Genomic DNA, 15777 nt, shown 5'->3' on the forward strand with positions numbered 1-15777 from the left:
TGTGTTAGAAGAGTGGGAGATGGTGAATAAAACCACTGAATTTGGTCATGTTAAAATTTAAATTTTAATCATGTGTGTAAACACCCTTGCTCTCTTTGTGTTTATGTGTTTTGAAACAAGAACCTATATCATGTAATATGACTGAAATAGTGAAAAAGGACTCAGACAAGCAATGATATCTTCCCTATTGCCTGATTATAAAACAGATTCTTAAAGGCAATTATTTTAAATAATTCTGCAATTATCTTTTTATGATTATCAAAGTCCTTTTCCAACAGAATATAATTTTGTTTACTTAACCAAATTTTTTCTGTTTTCCTGTATTTTGTTTGTTATATTACTGATTTAATTCCTCAGATTCCAACATAATTATTAATTGTATCTTGAAAGCTTCATTAATCAACATTCCACAATGTCATTTTGACTTGCTGCTTTTTAATGTAAGAACATTAACATTCTGAGTGTACCCCATCCCTCTACTCAACTTCCAAAATTGCATCACACTCTATTTCTGGTTTATATGCAAAACTAAGTTCTTTATGCTTGATTTTAAATAATTAACAGCTGACAGTGTTTACAAAATTATGTACAGGTGAATATTGTTCAATGAACCAAGTAGTATGCTATTATTATCTTTCCTTCTCTACAGTATTGCTTTTACAACCCTCATGACATATGCCAAAGAAACTTCAAAGAAAATCATATATCCTTTTCTTTCCTAGATACCAATTGCTTACAATAAACCAGGTTCTACTTTGTTTCACAATTAGAGCATGTATTTCTTGGACATGTTTTTGTTTTTCCTGGAATTTGGGATTACTTTCTGTTTTTACCATTGATGTATGAAATCAATAACAGATTTATTTCTAATATCTTCTTTTTTATGGAATATAGCAGTTCTTTGTCTATAACCTGTTTTTATGCTGTAAACATTCTTCTTGGAAGCAATTGGCTTCCAGTTCAAATTTGAGAAGATTTACCTGAAGGCCTCCAGCATAGCTAAGACTTTTTAAAATTTGACTCTTTGACAATTTCAAAATTTCTTGTATGCAATGTCTTTTTTTTTTTTTTTGGGATTATCAACTATGTCCTTTAATACATTTTTTTTTTAATTTTTTATTGTTGGCTGTTCAAAACATTACATAGTTCTTGATATATCATATTTCACACTTTGATTCAAGTGGGTTATGAGCTCCCATTTTTACCCCATATACAGATTGCAGTGTCTTTTTCTTTTGGTTTCCACACTTCTTTGGGTGAAGTATAGAACCTTCTTCATGGAGGATGCTTGGGAAATAAAATTTATAAATCTTTTATCTAATAAAAGCTTAATTCATACAAAGATTATTTTAGCTTCTTAAATATATTCTTTGTTTTTTTTTTCTTTTTTAACTCTTCTCTCTTTATAGGATATATTGCTTTTGGAAATATTTAGATGCAAAACTGATTTTTTTTATAGGAAACTTCATTTTGCTTTCTATAAAACATTTAAAATCACATTTTGATATATTCAGTTTTTTTATAATTGAAATTTTTCTAGGAGATTCATTTGGTTTCAAATTCTAATTATCTTTAAATATTAAAACTTTTATCCTATTTAAATTTTGAGAAATTGTCCCATTATTTCTTTGATACTTTTTTTTCAGTATTTCTAATCTTGTTCTCTTTTTCTTGAAAATTAGCTGGTCAGATATTGAGTTTCCTAGATTAGCACTTTAAGCCTAAATTTTTGGAGAAAACCTCAATTTTATTTCCCCAGGGTTCTATTTCTTTTTATTTAATCAATCATACTTCCAAATATTTCTAAGATTCTAGGACACCTTTTTTAAATTGGAATTTTTAAATTTTCTTTAAATCTTGTTGATTTTTCTTTCCCTACCTAATATTTGCTCAAACTTTCTGACTGGGAGTGTTTTTTATTTATTTTCTTAAGTCCTTTTGATTTCCATGATCATTTGCTTGTTTTGAGGTCATTTTTACTTAGGTCTTATCTTTCTTGGTTGAATCTTTATTCAAATAATTAGTGTCTCTTTATATGTTATTTTATACTTCATGTTGAAACATTTGATGATAAACAACATGTTTAGAGGCTGGCAAGAAATGTATAAAAGAAGTTGGGATTTATCTTAGAAGTTCTAAAAAAATTCCATAATCATTAGTGCTTTATTCTAAAATGACAATATTCATCCAATATGTCCAAGTTTCCAAAAATAATTTTTGACTGTAAAGACTCTAGTTTTAAGAGAACAACTTTCCAACATGCTGCCTGGGTGTAAAGTCCTAGTCTATAAGAGGATTTGGGATGAAACATGACATGGTGTATGGTTATCTGTGATTTCTTTTACATTATAAAGGAATTAAATTATTCTTTAATTTTTACCCTGTTTTTATTCCCTCTCTCCCATGTTCCCTCTGAGTCTCATTGTACAAGTAGGCTCATCTATTTATTCCATACCTCTTGTGTTGTAGATTTTGCATCTATGTCTAGTTTCACTATCTCTATCTTTTCATTTAATTTCTACCTTTTCCACAGATCACTTCTTTCTTGTTCTTTTTGATATTATGTGATTATAATTCAATTCATTTACTGTCACTTTATTAGTGTCTCGGAAGAATCTGGAAAAAAAAAGGATGTTCCAAGTCAAAAATCTTGAGTGAGAAGACTTTAACTCCATAGTTTTATGAGGATACTTCCCCACCACCACCTTTTTTTTTGAAGGGGGAGGTACCAAGAATTGAACTCAGGGGTAGTCAACCACTGAGCCACATTCCCAGCCCTATTTGTGTGTGTGTGTGTGTATTTTTATTAGAGACAAGGTCTCATTGAGTTGCTTAGAGCCTGGCTTTTGCTGAGGTTGGCTTTGATCTGGGGATTCTCCTGCCTCAGCCTCCCAAGTGGCTAGGATTATAGCGCGTGCCACCTCTCCCAGCACATATGGTTTTATTCTTATAATGTTTTTGTTTTTCTTACTACACTTATATCTTAAATTCATTCCAAACACAAATACAAAGGGCTCTCATTATACTCCATTCACTCAACCACTTCTCATTTTCTTATTCTTATATTTAGCCTGATTAAACTTTAACTTTTATTTTCTGAACTTTGGAAGAGAAAGAGGGATTCCTAACTAGGAAATGTTAGAAGAAGTCAGACCCTTAGTTCCTAATTAGCAAAATATAGTCCTCCAGTGGCCTGGAGACAAGCAATTCTCAGCTATAAGACCCTCTAGACTCCTAAGTGAAGCACATTGCAGGAGGACTGTGTTTCCAGGAAACAGCATTTATTTACAGAGGTGATAGTTTAGCATTGAAATTCTAATTGTTCACAGCAGTATGCTTAAGAGTGGAAGAGACACTACCAGTGGTGTTTCTCTGCTTCACACAAACCTACCTCAGTGGTTGTCAGCCCTGGAAGACATATCACCCTTTTAGACTGGCTCTCATCCAATTTTAATCACCCATCCCTGAAGAAGATGAGGGAAGTTTTGTTTAAAGAGGTAGTCATATCACCTTCCTTCCCATGGCTGCTTCTTAAAGTAACATATGTTCAACACATTTACTAAAGCAGTAAATAAGTAAGCAAGTCTTCACATGGGCCTTCGCCTTCTCCTCTCCCCCTCAGCCCCTTTTTTGTGAAGTCAGAGTTGCATGCACAGAAGTGTATGGCTGGACTGAGGCCCAGAAATCTGGAAAGTGTATTATGTGGGATCCCCACAGAGGAGCACTTGGCTGCCAGCAGCTCTGGCTCTGTGTTTCCACACACCATCAATCTGGTGCCTGGCAGTCACTGCTCCCCTACTCACCTCACCTCATGCAGAGAGCAGACACAGCGCAACTATTTGTCTCATGTTGCAGCAGCCAAGCCATTTCAAAGGAAGAAAAGGGGAAAGAAAGGAGGATGGGGATAGGGGAAAGTAGTGACTTTCCAACAGACTCTATAACACCATTTTGCTCTCAGATTTCTTGTTATCAGCTTTAATATGAACCTGTGGATATAGATGGTGATAGGAAAAAATCAGAGTTGACTCAGCAGAAGGACAAGCATCTTGATTTCAAAGAACCAAACTTGACATTCCCCAAAAAAGTAGGAGACAGAATTTTCTCAGACCTCATGGTGTCTATGATTTTAAAAAGTTCTTACTTCTCTTTTTTTCCAGAATAGTACACTGTTGGTTTGTATCTTTTTGACTACTGCTTCAACAGTGGCGGGAAAAAAGCCAAACTGTGATTTAGAGATCCTGAGGACATCTAAGCCTTCACTCTGGTAGCTTTAACTTTGACCTTAGCCACAGGCATTAACATTTTCTTGTAATAGGAAGGAATCCAAACTTGCTTAATCAGTTTTTCTACATCTGAGCTGAAGTGAGAGACCTGAATCATACTTGGCTAGTGAATAGAATTATTTTACAGTCATAATAAAATGGGTACAAATTAGTAAGAAAATTTTTAATAAATGCCAGTTACTTCTAATAATAAAGAAGAAACATTCCCATGTCCTTTTATTTCCTGTATACAAACCAGAGGTTTTTATCAAAAAAGATCAAGTATTTTTAGTGAATATAATAAGCACAGAAAATATAGATTTGTCTCTGAAAAAAATATTGGCTCATGAAGATGGATGCATAACTCTTGAGTTTGTGGTTTCTGAACACAGCCTGTGGGTTTTTTTTTTTTTTGTCTTCAAAACATTCATAACACCCACTTAGGTATTCTCATTCTCCCATGAACACAAACCCCGCCTTCTACACTGGAGATTCATTTGGTATTGTTAGACTTGGGTGAAATTTCATTGTTAGCAGGAAAAAGCTCCCTTCACCCCATGGTTCTTAGTGTCTCGTGGGATTAGGAGGATTGCAAGACCTGACTTAACTATATAAATGGTGGACTCCCTGAGCTCTCAGTGTCTTATATTTCCAAGAATATTATAGAACGTTTATTCTACTTTCCAGCTTGGCAGTGCTTTATGCACATGAGCTTTCAAACTGGCAGTGGATCTGGAGCAAATGAAATTGTAAGAACAACACATAGCAGGAAATGGTTCACTGCTTTTGAGGCTTCATTTATTCCAAAGAAAAAAGAAATGTTATTGTACAAAGTTTAGCAGTATTGGTGTTAGAGCAACTGTGAAAGTCATATCTCTCACATATGTATAAATTGGGAATAAAAATTAGTTCAACTTCTAAAGGGCAATTGGTCTTCAGTTAGCTGTTTCAATTCTTTAACAAAGTTATTTTAACTAAGTCATTTCATAGTTCTTTATTCTGAAATAAATATAGTCTAAATGTTTTTGCATTAATCAACTAAAGACAATTAAACAAATATTTCATTCTCAGTTACCAGAGAATCAGGGAGATTGGCAATTCAAAAACAATGAAGATATTTACTTTCCTCAAATAAAATTATCATACTTCCTCCTTTGAAACCTTAACTTGACACTATTTTTTTCTGTGATTTCTGGAAATCCGAGTCTCTGTTAATATTTTGTCATATCATATATTTCAAAATTCTCTCGTAGTTCAAGAAAGAGTATTTTGACACCTAACCCAGAAGAAATGCCTTCATACTCTTCCTTATAAGACCTGTTGGACTTGATTAAAATCAGACTCAGACAACTTTGCTAAAAAATAATTTTGTGATCAGAATGAAGAGGTACAAAGTATATTGAGATAAAATAAATAAATTATTTTCTAGCTCTACAAAGTTTGGTCTTGGGAATATGCAATTAATGTGAAAGTCAGCACAGGAGTACTTTATCAATAATTCTTTGTTCTCGACTCCAATCCATTGAATGCTCTTTGAGGATCAAAAAAATGACTCCTCGAGAATGACTTCATCATTATTATTGTTATTATTATTATTATTATTATATTTTATTAACACATATTTTAAAATTATATGATTCAGTGTGATAATATCTACATAAGTGTGCAGTGATCAAATTCAACCTCCCTTGATCCACCGTCTTCCCACCTCTTCCCAATCTCTACTAATCACCATTCTACATTCAGGTCAGCTGTCTTTTATAAAATTCTACCTATAAGAAGAACACACAGTACTTGCCTTTCTTTTCAAAGTGACCAATGCATAAATCAGGGATTGCTATATTTTACCCCTCAATGACTATTAACTACTGTTTTCTGACTGACTAGGTATGTAGATTTTTTAATGTATCTCTGTTACCTAGAACCAGACAATAAATATTTGCTAATTTTCTTATACATTGAGAACTCTTGAAGTTTACTATTAAATTAAGATGCAAAAATTAACTTCAAAGACTATGTACTGGACTTTGTTCAGATAAATACCCAAAAACTCACTTTTTGATACGAAACTTGCCCAGAGTTAGTTTGCTCAGTTGATAAAGTTGGTGTGGCAGTTGAAAGAAAAACACTGAAATTTCTACTTTTAATCAATTTGATTTTAGATGGAAAAAAAAGTAATAAAATATATTTTCATTCAAAAAGTACACTGCAAATGTTTAGATTGATTTAAGAAGGCTCCTGGTGAGATATGATAGGGAGTTGAGTTTTTATTTATCCCTAAATGAAGTCATTTGATATTTAAAAGAGTATAGAATTAATCATTCTTTTTTATTATTAGCTTAAATTATTCATTTTATTTGAGGTAACTGTCACAACCCCTTGCCCGCAAGGAAGATGCAACACTCGGGAATCTTCTTTCAGTAGTTTATTTCAGGCCCCCTGATAGTTCTTCATCTCTCTCTCGGATGCCCCTCCCAGCCTTAATAAAGCATCTCAAGCCCCAATGCAAAGCAGCCACGTGGAGCTTTCTCATAGGGTGATGAAAAGTCATGCGCCAACTCTCCCAAATAAGGAGTTGTTTGTCACAGACCACAGCGGAGCCAGCGCCATCTTGTAATGGCGACCATAATTTGCATAAACGGCAGAAGCGGCTCACCACAGGTAACTACATTTTCCATGCAGTTTTGTTTTTTGACTAATTGCTGAACTTAGTACAGGGAAGAAGAGTGAAAACACCCATGCTGTTGAATATTCAGGTGCTAGCTTTGGTTGAGAAAAATATCTGATTTAATGTGGCATGATTTCTTTCTTTATTTGGAAGATCTAGAAAAGAAAACTGAACCCATCTCTCAGCTACATTTGATATTTTTTATTAGAAACAAAAATTCACTTGTTGAGCACTAGATCTTGACACTGGATGCTTACAGAGTGGTGTTTCTAAGAGACATAGAAAAGGGATCTTGCAATATATTGTAGGAATTTAAATTGCTTTTATTTACTCATTTTGAAGTGTTCACATGAGGAACACTTTTTCCTGCTAACACTTGTTCTTAGTGTCCCATGGGATTAGGAGGATTGCAATACCTGACTTAAATATATAAATGGTGGACTCCCTGAGCTCTCAGTGTCTTATATTTCCAAGAATATTATAGAAGGTTTATTATACTTTCCAGGAGTGATAATTTGTTCTTAATGCCATAGTATTTGTGCCTGATATTTCTACCAAGTTTTGAGGGTTTTGAGGTCAGGGCTAACAGCACTCCTGTGAAATGAGCATTGCAATAGCACAGTGGTATTATCTCAATTCTCCATTTGGCCAATGAATCAGTCTTAGAGTTGTGCATGTACTGTCAAAAAGTCAGATTGGGCAGGCATATGGTGATGTTTTGCTTTATTAAAAAATGTAATGTCAATATAGGAAAGAAACTGAGGAAACTATAAGATAACAGTTTATTTCAAGCCTTCTATAATTAGACTTAGTGCCATTGGTGGTTATATCTAAGTTCTTTTCAACTTCCTATGAAAGATGTGATTTACCATTTTTAGCATTATATCAGCCTCCACTTCCATACAGCATTGAAATGAATAATAAATATACCTTATTTACTCATTCACTCATTCATTTGTGTATTCACTCTTTTGTCTATTCAACTCATAGTTATTGAATGTATAAATAATGATATATCAGTTTTTTGTGATAGGCAATGGCAGCGTATATATTCATAGCATCCAATCGTTCTTCAAGCTGATTAAATTCTAGTTAGGGACAGAATATCAAGAATAAAACAATATAGAGTGATAAATAAAATGACAGAAATAAAATAAAATTGATAAGACCTAGCTTGTTTTATATGACAAGAAGGTCTTTTGTGACAGTAATAACATTTGATGTGATTTTTAAAGATTATGCTAACAATTTTCCAGGATTTCATCATTGGGAGGTCATTATAGGCAGAGGCAGAAGTATTTAGTGTAGATTAGTTAAGAAGATGATACATTCTAGGAAATTCTAATACTTTGATTTATATAGAAGGTACAATGTTTGATAGTGTCTGAAAATACATATGGAAAGATAAAAAATAAGTCAAAAGAAGCCCATATATGTCAAGACAAAGGGTGTTCTTTCTTTGTGAGGAACAGAATTAATTAAGAAGATTTTAAGCAAGGGAGTAGTATTTATGGGATCAGAGATAAAACTATTCTGACTTTAACTGTGGATGTATAAGATTATGCATGTAAAAACTCACTAACACTGAAAATAACCCATAATGTAGGCAAATTTTGAAAAAGTATTTAGAAGTGCAGTGTAACTCATATATATTTTTAATTTTTCTTTATTTTTTAGTATTAGTTGGAGCAATACCTTTATTTAATTTATTTATTTTTATTTGGCACTGAGGATCGAACCCAGGGCCTTGCTAATGCTAGGTGAGCATTCTACCACTGAGTCACTACTCCAGCACCATATATATTTAACTGCATTAAAAATATATAAAACATTCTTTCTGAAAAAGTGAGAAAAATTTCCTAAATTAAATAACCTTAACAATGAGTAGATATGTAAAATCTAAGGCAAAAATAGCTGTCCTATAGCTGATAAAGTTGTTTCCAAGGGAATGTGTGTTAATAATTCTAACACTGCTATCTATATATGTTGCTATGATATGGATCTTAAATGTATAATCTACTGTTTTAGCAAAAATTCTGAATAAAATATACTACTATTAACCATAATCTTTGGTGTTCATCCTGTATATGTACCATTGCTTACCCCTTGACCTACATGTTCCCATAGCCTCACCTTCATGCCTCCTGTGGTAACCATTATTTCATTGTCTATCTCTGTGTATTTGAGAATTTTTTAAATGTTACATATAATAAGTCAGAAAGAGACCATGCAAATTTTTTTGGGGTTTCTAAAATATCTCATTTAATATTATATTCTCTCAGGCAATCTATGTTGTGGAAAATGGCAGGATGTCCTCTTTTTTTAATGCTGAATAGTATTTCTTTATGTGTACGCTCACACACACACACGTGTGTGTGTGTGTAAGTGTGTGTGTTACATTTTCTTTATACATATATCCATTAATGGGCATTTGGTTGTTTTCATATTTCAACTATTGTGAATAATTCTGTAATGAACATAGCAGTACAAATATATTTATGAAGTGGTATTTTTCTCTCTTTTGGGTATATACCCAAAGGATGGATCAATGGGTCATATGGTGGTTCCATTTCTAAGAAACTCATACCATTTTTTATAATAGCTGTACTAGTTTACATTTCCCCCAACATTTTACAATTTTTTAATAATAACGGTCATTTTGAGTGCGAGATTATTTCTTATGGTTATTTAATTTATTTTCCCTGATAATCAGTGATATTGAGTTTCCTTTCTTATATCTGTTAAATATGTCTTCATTGGAGAAATATTTGTTCAAGTCCTTTTGCCCATTCAAGAAATTTAGATGGTTTCACAGACAAGAATGATATATTTTTCATAAATTAACCTTTCTTAAATCATATTCCAAACTTCATTAAATGTTAAAGCACTAGCACCAATAACTTTATTGTAATTTTTATAGGTTTTAAATAGATGTTTTAACTGAAAGTCTTTGTCAATATTACTGGTTAGAGCTGATGGTGAAAAAACAGAACTAATTTTCTTGTCCAGGAAGTATTAGGAGATATTGGGGCAGTTTCATATGCATATACCTGAAATTAAGTCAGATATAATAGAGGCCACGTCAGCATATTAGAAAAATGGATCCATTTTCTCTCAGTCTAACTGGTAATTTTCAACATGTTACTTTTTCAACTAGAACTTCTTATATCTTCTGCTGTGTTCAGCAGTGATTTCATGATAAAATGTTTTAGTATCGACTACCAAGTATCAAAATAAATGATAAAAATCTAACAACAGTAGTAAAAATACTGTATACGTTTTCATAATTCTCCTGTATATTCTTTAAAATATAATCTATTTGTGATAAAAAAATTTGAACTGCTGTGCTTTTTCTAAATACTAAGGGAACTCCAAACATGATTATGCCAGTTAGCAATCTGTTGAAAACAGGAAATGTAGGAAATGGTGAAATTTAGATCAATGAATCATTTAATTGAACAATAACATCATTTCTTGATGAAAACAAATCAATTTCAGTGAACAAAAAGCAAAATTTGGGGAATTTATCCCATTGACTTTATATGTTTTATTCTTCATTTGTAATTTTTCTGCATATTAAGGATAACATTTAAATAAAAGGCAGTGACATTATCTTTCTGGGTTATTATGACTGATATGATTATGTAATATTTTATTTCATACCCTGTGTCTTCACACTACTCTAATTTGTGTTCTTTTCCTTCATGGTATAGATATAATGCTACTCAACTATGTCTTCTTTCTGTCAAGTTCAATAATTACTTTTCAGTCTGTCTAATGTGGCATCATTGTAGCAACCAAGCTGCTGATCACCCAATAAATTTGAATTCTGAAATTAGATTAAGCATGGTTAAGCCCTGGTTCAACCACACACTAACTGTGTAATTGTGGGAAAATTACTGTGAGCCTCAGTTGCTTTGTCTGTAAAATGGACAGAATAACTTTATAAGATTACGTTTTACATGATGAATATAAAGTAGTTAATATCAGACACATAGTAAACGCTTAATAAGTACTAGTTATCACCCTTACACATACATAGCAATAGTAACTACGTTATCTCATACTCCTTTTTATCCTCCCCTGCTCCATTTGTGGTTATTATTTATTTATAGATTTCACTTCTTATCCCTCTACAAAATCTTATTAGACAAACTTGTGAATTCAACCTGTTTGCTGATTTTTCAAATGCTTATTATTTCAGAACTTGTGTATAGTTTGTAAGTCCAAAGACCTGTTTATTCAATTTTCAAGGTGTGTTTATTGGTTCCTTAAGTGGAGAAACAATATCTTCTTTATTTCTATATTTCCATGCAAAGTACTTCATACAGGATGGGTTATACAGAAGTACTAATGTGATATTTATTGGATGAATAGGTCCATCAAATTAATTCCCTTTTTATTATTTTCTTGTGAGTTTTTGTCTTTAAACTTGCTTTATTACACTAGAAAAAATTATTAGGGAAGAATAGCTATTTCTGGATTAATATTTTGTTTTCTACACTGTTCAGAAGCAGCACAGGATCTTTTAATAAATATTTTACCAAAGACAACATTTTCTAGAGTTTTGAGAAATGAATTCATATTTCTCATATGTTCACATATATTAATAAAGATAAAGTGTTAATGAAACAAATATTAGAAAAGTAATGAAAACCATAGTATTAGTTGCACTGGACCTAAATAGCAAATAATAATAATAATAATAATAAATTAATTAAAATATATTAATTAATTTATTATTTTAATATATAAAAGATGAATTGATTGATGAATAGAAATAATAATGTAAGCAGAGTTGAATGTTATTGGTAGAATTTAGTACATACATACTAAATATTTGCTGTAAAATTACTTAAAATTTCATAAAATTTACATTGTTTTTGAAATATGATTAATGAAGAGTTGCTTATCTTCTTATGCCTAAAGATGTTTGTTTTATCATTAAAGGGTATTTTTAAAGATTTAGAGCATGTGGTTAAGCAGATTGTTTATCCATTTCAAAGGTATGTTTTGTATGAAGTTGTTAAAAAGTTTTCTGAATAAAGAGAATAAATTGAAACCTTTCACATTTCAATCTGTATGTGCAGCTTTCATTGAGTAAATTAAAACTGAATTAGCATTTTGGTTTCTTGTCCTTGCATTGACCCCAATTTTCAGAGGTTTTGAAATTGGCTGCAAAATTGGGTTTGGTGCTGAAACTTGGCACCAACACCTTAAATTTTAGACCAAGTCATCATTTTCAGTATATTTTTAAGCTACTTGGCAAGAAGTTACAGTGTTTCTTTTAAACCAAAGACTGTAATGCCAGTGGTTCGGTTGCTGGGACACAATATCCCTCAGGTGATATATCAGGAATATCTGCAAACATTTGAGTAAGATGATGATGGACAAAAATGTTAAAGTAGAAATTCAGAAATAAATGAGAAAATCTGAAGTTATGTAAAATTTAATGTTTAGGTATGACCTATTTATCTGGTTAACTTTTATAAAATTTTTTATGGATATGTGAATTTTCTAGTTTAAGATAATAAATGTCAGTAACTTGGTTTGCCATCTTACTGTATTTTTGTGTGACTATTTTAAAATCAAGAGAAAAGACTATAATGTTAACCATTTGTAGGTTAGATAAGAGAATCATATCTTCTGATACATTACTTTTGTGTTTTCCTTTTTCTTCTTTTTTTGGTTTGAAATTACTATTATAATTATTTGTTTGAGATTATTGTGAATGGGATTGATTTCCTTCTCAGAAAATTTATTATTGGTACATAGGAAAACTATCAAATTTTGTATGTTGATTTTGTTACCTGCTACTTGTTGAATTTATTTTTAGCTCTATCAGACTTTTGGTGGAGCTTTTTGGATCTTCTAAGTATAGAATCATATCATCTGAAAATAGTCATATTTTGACTTCTTCCTTTTCTGTTTTTATTTGTTTTATTTCCTTTTCTTACCTTATTGCTCTGGCCAGAATTTCTAGTACTATATTAAGTAGGAATGGTGAAAATAGACATTCTTGTCTTGTTCCAGATTTAAAAAGAAATGCTTTCAGTTTTTCCTCATTTGCTACGAGGTTTTCTTTGTGTGTGTGTTTTTTTTTATAGGCCTTTATGATGTTGAGGCAGTTTCTTTCTATCCCCAGTTTTTTCAGTGTTGTTATCATAAATGGATGCTGGATTTTGTCAGAGGCTTTCTCTGCATTTATTGAGATAAATGATTTTGTCTTTAGTTTTATATTATGTGACAAATTACATTTATTGATTTGTATATGTTAAATCATTATTGTATCTCTGGGATAAAACCAACTTGGTCATTATGTACAATCTTCTTAATATGTTGTTGAATGTGATGATATTTCATTAAGGATCTTTGCATCTAAGTCCATCAGGGATATTGTTCTTTTTTTCTTTGATGTGTTTTCCTTATCTGATTTTGCTATGAGTGTGATACTGGCTTCATAGAATGGATTTGGAAATGTTCCGTCCCTTTTTATTTTATGGAATAATTTGAAAAGCATCAATGTTACTACTTCTTTAACTTGTCTAGTAGAATTCAGCTAAGAATTCATCTGGTCTTGGGCTTTTCTTTGTTGGAAGGTTGTTTCTTTTTTCTTTTTCTTTTTTTTAATTACTGCTTCAATCTCATTACTGCTATTGGCCTATTTAGTTTTTGTATGTCTTCTTGATTCAATTTTAGAAGGTCTTTATGTATATAGAAACACATCAACTTCTAGGTTTTCCAATTTATTTGAGTGAAAGTTATCACTGAATTTCTGTGAAGTCTGTTGTGATTTCTCTTTTTTCATCTCTAAATTTATTATTTGGGTCTTCTTTTTTTATTTTGGTTAGTTTGACTAAAAGCTTATCAACCTTGTTTCTCTTTTCAAAGGACCAACTTTTCATTTAATCAATCCATTGTATTTTTTATCATCAATTTCATTGATTTTTGACTCTGTTTTTTATTATTTCCTTCCTTCTACTGGTTTTGGTTTGCATCATTCTTATTTTTCAGAGACTTTGAGATGCATCATTAGGTTTTTTATACAGGATTTTTCTGATTTTCTTAAGTGGGCACTCAAAAGTACAAGCTTCCCTCTTAGAACTGCCTTCAGAGTGTCTCAGAGGTTCTGAATGTTATATCACTATTTTGAATTTGAGTCACAGGATTTTTTACTTTCTCCCCTGATTATTGCTATGAATCATCCATTATTCAAAAATGTGTTGTTCAATCTCCATGCATATATATATAGTTTCTGTAGAGTTTGTGTGTGTGTGTGTATTGATTTCTAATTTCATTGCTGATAAAATACAAAGAATTATGTCAACTTTTTTGGTTCTGCTAAGAGTTTCTTAAAGTCCTAAAATATAGACTATTTTGGAGAAAGTTCTATGAATCACTGAGAAGAATGTGTATTCAGCTGTTGTTGGATAAAATATTCTCCGTGTGTAATCATTCTTTTTTATTTTGAGGTTAAGTTTATATACAACAAAATGCACAACTATAAACATATCATTTGATAATTTTTGGCAAATGCATGTCTCTGAACCCAAATTCTATTAGGACATGTGATATTAGCATTACTTCAGATAATTATATTATTTGTTTACCATAACTCTAAATGGATAAGATTTCAAGTAAATATTTCACATTGAGGGATTAAAATTCCTTTCCTAATATCTTATTCCCCTTGTTAAAATAGCAATTCAAGAATAATTTTACTAATTCAATAAATAACAACCGTTTAATAGTTCAGTAAATAATAAGCATTTTAATAGTTCAGTAAATAACAAGCATACACTTAGGAAAACATTATTGATAATATTGAACAAGAAACTAAATTCACTCCACTTACTGAGAATATTATCTGTATATTTGAAAACAGAATGAAAATGTTCTTTTTTTCTCAAGAGAACCATTCCAGAAATTTATCAAATAAAGAAGAATCTAGTATTTCATGTAGCCTTTGTTCTAAAAAAAATATTGGGTTTTTGTGAAAAAATTATTTTATTCTGTATTTTGTTGCTGAATTGGAAGTGGAACGTATTCTTTCTTGACTTGTTGGAAATTTTGTTATGAAAAATATTTTACATATAGCTCATCAGTGTTAATTAACAAAATAGTACCCATTCATATATATTCTTCAAAATCAAAGGTAATTAGTCCAAATGTTAGAAATGTTCATGTGAAGAAAAATCCAGATAGTTTTTACAGAAAGCTCAGGTTTTAAATTCATTGGAAAGTAAAGTGCCATGTCATTGAGTGAGTATCAATCTTACAAGTGTTATTCAATTGTAAAATGGTTGGTTAAGGTTCTCAGGCTTGGAAATCCTTAGCCTTATGAGCCTAACTCCTAGATTTCTTAAATTTTATCTGTTTTTAAAGAAGACAACATACCAATACTCTTAATATATATATTTTTTTTTAATTTTGAGATTATCATAGACTCACATGCAGTTAAAATAACACAGAAAGATCATATGTACCCTTTTCTGGGTTTTCCTCTGCCATAACATCTTTTCTTAAATTTGTTCTAATTAGTTATACATGAAAGTAGAATGCACTTTGATACATCATACATAAATGGAGTATAATTTCTTTTTTTTTTATTGGTTGTTCAAAACATTATAAAGCTCTTGACATATCATATTTCATACATTAGATTCAAGTTGGTTATGAACTCCCAATTTTACCCCAAATACAGATTGCAGAATCACTTCGGTTACACATCCACATTTTTACATACTGCCCTATTAGTAACTGTTGTATTCTGCTACCTTTCCTATCCTCTACCATCCCCCTCCCTCCCTCCCATCTTCTCTCTCTACCCCATCCACTGTAATTCAT

The sequence above is a fragment of the Marmota marmota genome, unplaced genomic scaffold (genome assembly GCF_001458135.2).
Source record: "Marmota marmota marmota unplaced genomic scaffold, marMar, whole genome shotgun sequence".
Lineage (NCBI taxonomy): Eukaryota > Metazoa > Chordata > Mammalia > Rodentia > Sciuridae > Marmota > Marmota marmota.